This window comes from Symsagittifera roscoffensis, chromosome 1, assembly GCF_963678635.1.
Source record: "Symsagittifera roscoffensis chromosome 1, txSymRosc1.1, whole genome shotgun sequence".
NCBI classification, from domain to species: domain Eukaryota; kingdom Metazoa; phylum Xenacoelomorpha; order Acoela; family Convolutidae; genus Symsagittifera; species Symsagittifera roscoffensis.
In genome coordinates this window covers 48719901-48732396 of record NC_087062.1, presented here as the reverse complement: position 1 = coordinate 48732396, position 12496 = coordinate 48719901, and positions in this window count along the sequence as shown.

Here is a 12496-nt window from a genome sequence, read left to right as displayed (position 1 = left end):
TTCTAACCGTTTTGTTATCTCATTTTTATAACAAAACTTATCTTACTTATGGTTTTGATTCGTGATCAAAAGTTGGGGAATAGTAAATCAATCCAAAAGGTTCAGGTATAACTGGAACACAAATAGGTTGTTAGATACTTTTTTAAAGCCTTTTAATTTTAAGATAGGTTTCAGTTTAGGTCGATTAAGGGAAGGGCTCAAGTGAAGGACGAGTAACCAAAGTTCTTGACTGTTTATCTTAATTAAAACGGATAGTTATTTTCAATTAGTCCTGGGTCCTTTGTAACGGTTAGAGTGTGAATCGAGATTTGAGGTCGTCAGACACTACTATTAAGAGATGGGGGAAAATTTGTTCTAATTGATCCAAGGAAAGCCTTGATGATCAGGTATTCAAAATGATTGAAAAAAAAACTGAGTTAAATTTTTATGGTTCCAAGGATAGCCTTGATGGTCTGGTTTAAATAAAAATTATCTGATTTAAAACAAGGATAGACCTTGACAAGATTTAGATATAAAGTTAAAGATTTTACAAAAGGTTAGAACTTAAAATTTAAACGATATTAGTTTTTTGAGTGACAATGAGCTTTTTTTAGAGGAACAAATAAAGAAGCCTGATTAAGGATGACAGGAGTCCTTGAGAAGCAATGATTTTTTTATACTTTTGATAAAACTAAGTTATATCAATTTTTGATTTACTTTTTAAATTTTTCTTTCAATTTAATTTAATTTTACAACATTTTTCAAATAAGTGCAGATTTTTCAGAATAAACAACTGATCTGAATCGTTTTTGGTATTATGTTTTTATTAGTTTTACATCATTGGAAGATTTATCTTGGAAACGAATCTTACTATTCCAAGTATTTTGTTTCATATTAGTGAATGAAAATGTACTGGCTTTATAGATTTGTGGAGAAGTAATGGTTGCAGTCTGCTTTTTCGTTTCACGACGTACAAGGGCGGTTTGCTGTTAGGGTTTTGACCCGGTAGAAGCTTGAATACTCAATGGTATTGATTAGACTTACTGAAACGTTGAGGTTTGTTTTCATTATTTCTCAAAATTTCGTGTTGTGTTTTGGATCTTATTTCTATTTTGATTTTGCTGAATCTAACTTCGGTCAATTTTTTTTCGTTATTCTGAAGGCCTGAATTTCTTTGTTTGTTTTATCTTGTAAGATTTTGCAAGCAGCTTGCAAGCTCATGGCAAGATATACCTTGTTTTTGTCAAGAACCTTACAAGATCTTGCAAGAAAAACCTTGTTAATCTACTAGGGTAACTAACTACATTGATACAATTTGCTGTAAGAAGTGTTACAGGCATTCGGCAAAAGTTTTTAAGTTTTGTTACGCAAAGCAACAATGGGAAAAAAACTTGGAAGGTGTCAAATGTGTCGAATGAAACTGAAAATTCACCCATGTTTTTTTTGCTTGAATAAAAATAATTGAATTGCCATTTGTTTTTAGATAAAATTGCTCAAGTAAACAAGAAAAAAAACTTTTGAGAAGTTTGGTTGCATATTGAATGTATGTTATCTCGATGATTGCTTAAGTTATGCTCACCATGGTGCACTGGCGAGTTGCGCACAGTGCCGAAGTGGAGTTTGTTTTGAGTGGCGAGGGAGTTGAGACTGTCGATGGGCAGAGCCATTCTGTTCACGGTGAGGAAGGCGGCCAAGTTGGCCATGTACATGGCAGTCACTGTAAGGGAGAAGAACCACCAGAAACACCCCAGTACTCGCCCACTCAAGGTCTGAGGCTGCGTGTCCACACCTGCAGCAGAACACAAAATGCACGATGCACAATATTCCACTGGTCCAGCATTCGACTTTATTTTTTGCCCGAAATGGTCGAACCAGAACCCTTTTCTCATAAAGCAACTACTCTATGACATAGAGCCCAAAAACCCATATCATCTGGTCCCGGGTCGAGATCCCGCTCAAAAACCGCTCAAGATATGAGCGGTCGGAGCGGTTTTCCTGCAAGATTTGAGCGGTTTGAGCGGTTTGGGCGGTTTTTTTTTGGAAAAACCGCTCAAACCGCTCAAATCTTGATTAAAAAACAGCTCAAAAACCGCTCATTTTTTGCGGTGATTTTTGAACGGTTTTTCAAGCAAGGTTTGAGCGGTTTTGAAGCGGTTTTAAGCGGTCTTCCCGGGTCGAGGTCCCAGACTCATGTCCAGACTTTCGCGACAAAATTTTGGCATGTCCAGACTTTCCAGACCAAAATTAGGCATGTCCAGGCTTTGGCGATCTAAACATGGCATTTCCAGACTTTTGCGACCATGATGATCCGTCGCGACTATCGCGACCGAAGCGGAGGTGGCGCGACCAAAACATCGCGACTCATAATTAGTATGTCCAGACTCTCGCGACCAAGAGTTGCCATTTCCAGACTTTCGCGACCGAAAAACTAAGGCGCGACTTTCGCGACCTAGGCGGATATGGCGCGACCCTGCGGGTCAGGAAATGGCGTGACCGGTGCGACCAAACCTACCTATTTCCAGACTTTCCAGAACAAGATGGAGACGGCGCGACTTTCCAGACCAACATGGAGACGGCGCGACTTTAAAAAAGTTTTTCAGGGATTTCTCGACCGAAGTGGAGACGGCGCGACTTTCGTGACTATGGTGGATATGGTGCGACTCAGGAAACGGCGCGACTTCAAAGGCAACGGCGCGACCAGCTTGGCCAGCGCGACCAAAATGTGCACTTTCAAGACTTTCGCGACCAAGGTGGAGACGGTGCGTCTTTGCAGACCGAAGCGGAGACGGCGCGACTTTTCAGACCAAGGCGGAGACGGCGCGACATTCCAGACCGAGGTGGAGACGGTGCGACCAAGAAATCATTCCTCGCTACCAAGGCGGAGGCGGCGTGACTTTGCAGACCAAGGAGGAGACGGCGCGACTTTTTAGACCAATGCGGAGACGGAGCGACTTTTCAGACCAATGCGGAGACGACGCGACTTCTCAGACCAAGGCGGAGACGGCGCGAGTTTCCAGACCGAGGTGGAGACGGCGCGACCAAAACGTTAGAAACATTAAACATTTTGGAACGTTAAAAAAATTGCTCGACGGTTTTGTTAGAGAATCTTCCATGCCCGCTGTCTTCTCGAGAAGGGATCCCAATTTGAGGCTGTTCGCCTCTTTTGAAGCAAGATTTGAGCGGTATGAGCAGTTTTTTTAGACGATTGCGCTCAAAATCTTGCTTCAAAATGAGCGGTTTGAGCGGTTTTTGAGCGATTTAAAAAACGCTCAAAAAACCGCTCAAGATTTGAGCGGTTTGAGCGGTTTTCTTAGACAAATACGCTCAAAATCTTGCTTGAAATGAGCGGTTTGAGCGGTTTTTGAACAATTTGTCTAAAAAAAACGCTCAAAAACCGCGCAAGATTTGAACGGTTTTGACCGGTTTATCTAAAAAAACCGCTCAAAAACCGCGCAAGATTTGAACGGTTTTTGAGCTGTTTATATAAAACAACCTCTCAAATCCTGCGCGGTTTTTGAGCGGTTTTTCTAGAAAACCCGCTCAAAACCGTTCAAATCTTGCACGGTTTTTGAGCGTTTGTTTTAGATAAACAGTTCAAAAACCGCTCAAAAACCGCGCAAGATTTAAACAGTTTTGAGCGGTTTATCTAAAAAAAAACCGCTGAAAAACCGCGCAAGATTTGAAAGGTTTTTGAGCTGTTTATATAAAACAACCTCTCAAATCCTGCGCGCTTTTTGAGCGGTTTTTCTAGAAAACCCGCTCAAAATTGTTCAAATCTTGCACGGTTTTTGAGCGTTTAATTTAGATAAACAGTTCAAAAACCGCTCAAAAACCGCGCAAGATTTAAACGGTTTTGAGCGGTTTGTCTAAAAAAAACCGCTCAAAAACCGCGCAAGATTTGAACGGTTTTTGAGCTGTTTAGAAAAAAAAACATCTCAAATCCTGCGCGGTTTTTGAGCGGTTTTTCTAGAAAACCCGCTCAAAACCGTTCAAATCTTGCACGGTTTTTGAGCGTTTATTTTAGATAAACAGTTCAAAAACCGCGCAAGATTTAAACAGTTTTGAGCGGTTTATCTAAAAAAACCGCTCAAAAACCGCGCAAGATTTGAACGGTTTTTGAGCTGTTTATATAAAACAACCGCTCAAAAACCGCACAAGATTTGAACGGTTTTTGAGCTGTTTATATAAAACAACCTCTCAAATCTTGCGCGGTTTTTGAGCGGTTTTTCTAGAAAACCCGCTCAAAACCGTTCAAATCTTGCACGGTTTTTGAGCGTTTATTTTAGATAAACAGTTCAAAAACCGCTCAAAAACCGCGCAAGATTTAAACAGTTTTGAGCGGTTTATCTAAAAAAAAACCGCTCAAAAACCGCGCAAGATTTGAAAGGTTTTTGAGCTGTTTATATAAAACAACTTCTCAAATCCTGCGCGCTTTTTGAGCGGTTTTTCTAGAAAACCCGCTCAAAATTGTTCAAATCTTGCACGGTTTTTGAGCGTTTAATTTAGATAAACAGTTCAAAAACCGCTCAAAAACCGCGCAAGATTTAAACAGTTTTGAGCGGTTTATCTAAAAAAAACCGCTCAAAAACCGCGCAAGATTTGAACGGTTTTTGAGCTGTTTAGAAAAAACAACCTCTCAAATCCTGCGCGGTTTTTGAGCGGTTTTTCTAGAAAACCCGCTCAAAACCGTTCAAATCTTGCACGGTTTTTGAGCGTTTATTTTAGATAAACAGTTCAAAAACCGCTCAAAAACCGCGCAAGATTTAAACAGTTTTGAGCGGTTTATCTAAAAAAACCGCTCAAAAACCGCGCAAGATTTGAAAGGTTTTTGAGCTGTTTATATAAAACAACCTCTCAAATCCTGCGCGCTTTTTGAGCGGTTTTTCTAGAAAACCCGCTCAAAATTGTTCAAATCTTGCACGGTTTTTGAGCGTTTAATTTAGATAAACAGTTCAAAAACCGCTCAAAAACCGCGCAAGATTTAAACGGTTTTGAGCGGTTTGTCTAAAAAAAAAACGCTCAAAAACCGCGCAAGATTTGAACGGTTTTTGAGCTGTTTAGAAAAAAAAACATCTCAAATCCTGCGCGGTTTTTGAGCGGTTTTTCTAGAAAACCCGCTCAAAACCGTTCAAATCTTGCACGGTTTTTGAGCGTTTATTTTAGATAAACAGTTCAAAAACCGCTCAAAAACCGCGCAAGATTTAAACAGTTTTGAGCGGTTTATCTAAAAAAACCGCTCAAAAACCGCGCAAGATTTGAACGGTTTTTGAGCTGTTTATATAAAACAACCGCTCAAAAACCGCACAAGATTTGAACGGTTTTTGAGCTGTTTATATAAAACAACCTCTCAAATCCTGCGCGGTTTTTGAGCGGTTTTTCTAGAAAACCCGCTCAAAACCGTTCAAATCTTGCACGGTTTTTGAGCGTTTATTTTAGATAAACAGTTCAAAAACCGCTCAAAAACCGCGCAAGATTTAAACAGTTTTGAGCGGTTTATCTAAAAAAAAACCGCTCAAAAACCGCGCAAGATTTGAAAGGTTTTTGAGCTGTTTATATAAAACAACCTCTCAAATCCTGCGCGCTTTTTGAGCGGTTTTTCTAGAAAACCCGCTCAAAATTGTTCAAATCTTGCACGGTTTTTGAGCGTTTAATTTAGATAAACAGTTCAAAAACCGCTCAAAAACCGCGCAAGATTTAAACAGTTTTGAGCGGTTTATCTAAAAAAAACCGCTCAAAAACCGCGCAAGATTTGAACGGTTTTTGAGCTGTTTAGAAAAAACAACCTCTCAAATCCTGCGCGGTTTTTGAGCGGTTTTTCTAGAAAACCCGCTCAAAACCGTTCAAATCTTGCACGGTTTTTGAGCGTTTATTTTAGATAAACAGTTCAAAAACCGCTCAAAAACCGCGCAAGATTTAAACAATTTTGAGCGGTTTATCTAAAAAAAACCGCTCAAAAACCGCGCAAGATTTGAAAGGTTTTTGAGCTGTTTATATAAAACAACCTCTCAAATCCTGCGCGCTTTTTGAGCGGTTTTTCTAGAAAACCCGCTCAAAACCGTTCAAATCTTGCACGGTTTTTGAGCGTTTATTTTAGATAAACAGTTCAAAAACCGCTCAAAAACCGCGCAAGATTTAAACAGTTTTGAGCGGTTTATCTAAAAAAAAACCGCTCAAAAACCGCGCAAGATTTGAAAGGTTTTTGAGCTGTTTATATAAAACAACCTCTCAAATCCTGCGCGCTTTTTGAGCGGTTTTTCTAGAAAACCCGCTCAAAATTGTTCAAATCTTGCACGGTTTTTGAGCGTTTAATTTAGATAAACAGTTCAAAAACCGCTCAAAAACCGCGCAAGATTTAAACGGTTTTGAGCGGTTTATCTAAAAAAAACCGCTCAAAAACCGCGCAAGATTTGAACGGTTTTTGAGCTGTTTAGAAAAAAAAACATCTCAAATCCTGCGCGTTTTTTGAGCGGTTTTTCTAGATAACCCGCTCAAAACCGTTCAAATCTTGCGCGGTTTTTGAGCGTTTATTTTAGATACCCCGTTTAAAAACCGCTCGAACCGCCCATTTTGAAGCAAAATTTTGAGCGTAATTGTCTAAAAAAACCGCTCAAACCGCTCAAATCTTGCTTCAAATTAGGTGAAAAATCTCGAATCGGGTTGCGCCTACGTGTTGTGTTTTGGATCTTATTTCCATTTTGAACTTGCTAAATCTAAGTATGTAGATGTCTGTTCGAAACTCTTGGTCGCAACAGATCAGTGTATGCCCGGTGTGGCTCAATCAAAGAGGATTTTCAGATAAGGAACACCGCCTGTTCGTCGCGCTGTCGTGTTTCAGGCCGGATAGACTCGTGCGGCTTCTTAGTCTAATACCAATCTAAATCTTACTCTTGTATTTACTTGTCTCAATAGATCTAGTGTATAATGGTAGTTGCGAGGCTAGATATCAGGAACTGTTCTGGAGAAGAGCAACCGTTAGCTGAGGAATCGATAAAATCTCTCTCCAACCGGTCTATACACCTATCCCCCAGGATTAAGATAACTTAACAAAAATTTAACAATAACTGTTTGAGTAAAAAACATAACCCTAGTACTTTCATCCATCACTCTAACACTTATGTCAAGAGATATTTTAGGAAACAAATAAACAATAGTACTACATAAAGGTTTAGTTCAAGAAGAAAGATATGTTCTTGTAAAAACACCGCATAAACAAAAAATAGGACATTCAAAACGAGTAAAAACATTAAAAGAAAAGTCAATAATCACAAAACAAAAACAAATAGTTCAAACATTTTTCCAGAACAAGAAACGCATATTTGGAATCTGACTCAACAATGAAATAACAACTCCAAAACCTTCGAGATTTGATCCGCGACAAAATTAAACCAGTAGACGTTCAAAGATAATTTTAAGAATCAAAACCCACAACAGCATCATCTATAAAAAGAAAACGCAGATTAAAAAATGCCATATATTCGCAAAGAAGTAAAACTATACAATTGTAATCTACCAATACGACATATTGAAAGTTAGCCAATAATTGTAATCCCATACATAATATGATTCATTTCGACAAAATTTTTGTCGTTGGCTCTGAATTTTCTTTTGTCATTAATCAGCAAAGCAAACCTGCTAGAGGACAAGTACAACTTTGCCACAATCCAATCGTAAATTTATTTCAAAAAGGAAATAACCCATGTAAACAAGGATTTCCTGAACTAAACAACAAAAGACAAATGTTTGATTACTACCTACCAGGTATCAGTAATATCACTTCACATTACGACATAATTACTATTGAAATTCTACCACCACAATCATCAAATCAACCACCAGAATACAAGCAGATGCTATAAAATTGTGTTTCTCAAAAACTTTAACAGAAAAAATCAAACAAATTCAATATGGAACTTCACAGAGAGCAAGCTCATTTTTCACAAATGATGTTTTTCCATCTTTTATAGTTATGGTTCTATATTAGAAACGATTGGAAGATTTTATATACCACCATTACAAACATCTCGACACGCAACAGTAACACACAACTTAAATCTTTTTTCACAATTTCCAGACTCGTTTCGTGAAGCACTCACTGATAGTGAAACATCACTTATAATTAAAGGTGATCTACAAGGATACCTAGCATGGTTAACTATAGATTATTTTCAACTCAACCTAAGTATAATTTCACAAGCAAGAAAAAATTTTAGACCACAAACAAACGATGATTTAATTTTGGCAGACGAAGTAGATCATGTATGGAACCCTGAATGGTCTCATGTATAATATTTTAACATCCCAGATGATATTTCATGTGCAACTATTGCAACCATTTCCGTACACAACGACAATTTTAGAGACACAAGGACAATTCTTCACTCAGAACTGATAAAACCCCTTTAAATTTTAACGAAATGTTTAATGAAAGGACAAGAAAGAATATTTATAAACACAAGAAAAAGAAAAAATAAAAATTTATAAACACACAAGAAACCCTTAATGGTAACAGGAACGTAAAACGACAAGATATCCAAACTCCATCATTTTTTCTTAACGAAGAACTAATCAAAGCACTACCTGTAACGACACAATAAAATATCTCTCCTATTCATCCAACAATTACAACACACGCAAAAAAAAACAATAATCTTTTTCCAGCAACGACATTACAATTAACATTCTAATAGTCAGTCGTTCGAAAACATTTTTTTATTGGATTATCAAACAAACAGACCAAAAACTAAAAAAAAACATTAAAAAAACACCCAATTGGAAATAGCTTTGCAAAACAAAATAATGATTTTGTCGCTAAAAGAAACATTAGTAATCCAACTGCACGAACTCTCTATACAACACAAAATCAATCTCAAGAACACAATTATACCCAACATGTCCTAAAACCAATATTTCAATCAGTAAATTTTAATGATAAAAGAAAAATTCAGTCAAATCGCACTGAAAATTATCCAGTTTTTCAACAAAACAAAAACAACATAACTAACAGGCAATTCATAAGAAGCCATTCACACTACTCTGAAGATTAAGAGTTTTTTCATCAAAACCAACAACAAAACACTCATATTCAACGAAAAAATTGTTGGAATGATATAAATCAATTAGCTGATTTTTTTCAAAAAGATATTTCCGAACCTTACATGAACCTCCAACAACTAAGGCAAACACAACAACAAACTTCTCAAAGGCAAACTTTTGCACAACCTTAATATAACATATTATCACTATACTATACAAATACTCAAGGTCACCAACTCGAAACCATGAAAACCGAAACCTCGTTACTTTATTATCTGCAACAACATGAAAATACAAAAAACCAATTTTCAAACTTTACACAAATACCAAACACAGCAGAATCACTCCAAATTACAACGAATTCATACCTTAAGAGTGGATCATCTATATCATCCAAAACACCCCTCATGGTAATTACAGGAAGATACCCTGAATACTCAGTAGAAAACCACATAAACGGTGTTACAGATAACCTAATCTCAAATACAGGCCCAGAACCTATAAACTTATCACTTCAACAAAATTGGATTCATAGACGCACATCACTGAATCAAGTTACACTCGACAGCGCAGCCCAAAATTGCTTTTCTGCTTTACGCATAGAAATTAAATATCATTGCAAATGAATTACTCAAGAATTTTCCTAAATATTCGACTCTGAACGAAAAAAACAACATCAAAGATGCAACAAACTTCGAATTTTTTTGAATGAAACTATAAAACAACTGACTGTTAAAGTCAAAAACCTAGTAAGAAAAGCTTGTTCTCTCAAAACGATGAAAATACAAAAAAATGACAGAAATTCTATTTACGACCTTGACAGCAAAATTAAGAAATAAAACAATAAAAAAGAAAGCATCACATCCACTATTAATTCGAGAATCCGATGTAACTTTCCGAAAACAACAAGATAATTTAGAACAGGAGAAATTAGAAAAAGTGAAACTACAATACGTAAATAAAGTTCAAACAACAATTTCATATATAAAGAACATCCAAGACTCCGACAACCAATTAGAGGAAAAATTCACAAAAATCCTGAACATCTAAGAAAAGAATCCAAATTTTGAAGGAAGCATTCATTCAAACAAGGGTGTAACCATTGCCGCAGTTATGGACACAGTATTGCTGAATGCAGACAAAAACAACAAGATGTTTCAACTAGACCACCAAAATTCAAAGAACCTAAAGTTTATTTCTACCAATACATTAAACAGACCAGAATCTACCGAAAAAAACCCACAAAGTAATATTAGCTCAAGACAACCACTCCAACTACCTATACTACTAACAGATCACAATCCCCTTATTCTAATAACTTTCGCGGAAGATAATCAGATAGACAACCTTCAAAAAACTATTCAAAAAACCGATATAGTAGATCAAATAGTCAAAACAATCACTAGAAAAAAACAATTACTCTAGGTTAAATTCGAATGGAAATTATAACTAAAAGATGACAGGAATCACTCAAATTCAAACCCCCGAAACAGATACTATTCCAACGTTCGATCAAAGAATTTTTCAAACAACGTCGATCGAAATTTTTCGAAAAATCGTACGAGAAACTATTCTGAGAATAGATCACAAAATCATCCAAACAACAGACCGTATAAAATCAGTTAAAAATATAGATGCCATATCAAAATATTTCACAATATTCAAATCGACAAAGTCAAAACTATAGAAGCAGTACACCAAAAATTCAATGACAAAACAATCAGGTACAATCTATAATTGAAACAACTGCAGACACCCAGGTATTGATAACACGGAAACTTGAGAAATTCAACTAAACATATACACTGTGAAAGTGCAGATGACCAAAGTGAAAACGAAAACACATTAGTTATTAACATGCTTAGAATAGAACATGAAATAGGAACACCAATTGAAGCGAGTTACTATCAGAATGAAAATCCTAACTCAGAACCTCAAGAACCAAAAAAAAATTGGGATAACATTTATTACACTCCTCATATAGTCAAAAAACTCAAAATATGAACAAAATAAATCAGAAATTGACAGATAAAGTACTACCACCTACAGAAAAAATTTTGGCAATCGCACTTTTTTGGGAAGCCAAAAAACAAAAAGTTTTCAACTGCCAGATCTTGACTTCGATTTTCTAATCGACTCCTGAGCAGAATCAAACATCATTAACATTATGAATGGATTGAAATTCGTAATCTACAAACAAAGTTTTACCTTTTAAAACGTCCAATAAACTAGCCAACGCACTTGACACAAGCATAACAAACTATGGAAACATTGAACTATTATTCATACCAACTCGAGCAATGGAACAGAACAAATTTTTACTAAATGTTCCAAATAACAGATATTAAACACAACTTTATTGAAAAAACAATTTATTACAAAAATATCCCGACCATAAACAGTTTAAACAGCAAATTACAGATCAAGGACAAATATAGAAGACTAAATATTACATCTCTAACACAAACACAGATACAATAGCACCACATATAAAAATTAAATCGCCCTACAAAATTGCACTTTCTTTTGGGTAGTTAGGATATTTTGAAACGAATGCAATACAACACAAGAAAAAGCATACAGATAAAAAATATATCCTTAATTGACTAATTGTTTCCCAAACAACAATGCTTATATAGAAAGTATTTTTTGAAGTATCAGAACTGACTCAAAAAGAAACAAGTATTTTACAAAGCAGCTCGTTTAAAACCAACGTTTCACAATACACAAATGAGCAACAACAAGTCTTCACGGCGTTTAATTTTCAACATTCTAAATTTAATCGGCAAGAATTTGTTTAATTAGGAGGTTTTTTATTAAAAAATCCCATGGGTTAGGCTTCATCAAAATTTGATGTTGGAAAAATACATTCACCGATATACCTTCCCCATGAACCCAATCCGACGCAGTTCTCAAAAAACAACGCTCAAGTTAAGTTCCAATAGACCTACAGAAAAAGTAAACAAAGAACAAAAACCCAAACAAACAAGGAAAAATCCACTTAACAATAAGACGCACGATATCTAAACTCTCTAACTGATGAATCCAAATGCCCATAGAACCAGTACATGTAATACTCACAAAAATAAATGGACACTATTATACCACCGCAGATATCAATAGTGCATATAATCAAATGCCACTAGAAGAACCATCACGTCGCTTGACACAATTCGCTATTAGAAATCAACAAGACGAATTCGATTGACTCTTTTACGACAAATATGTAGAACCACCAGCTTTTTCTGCCTTTATGAGTTAATTTATCAGACAACTAATTTTAAGCAAAACCTTAATTACAAATTTGGATTATGTTTTCATACAAATGGAAACAAAAGAAGAAAGCTTCAACTTCTTAAATATATAATCTTAGTTAAAAAACATGAAAGCAGGCTCAAATAAATCACATTTTTTCTCACTCGTGTGAAAATCCCTGGACATTATAAAGAAGGCACCGCAATAACACCCGTGAAATTATAATTAG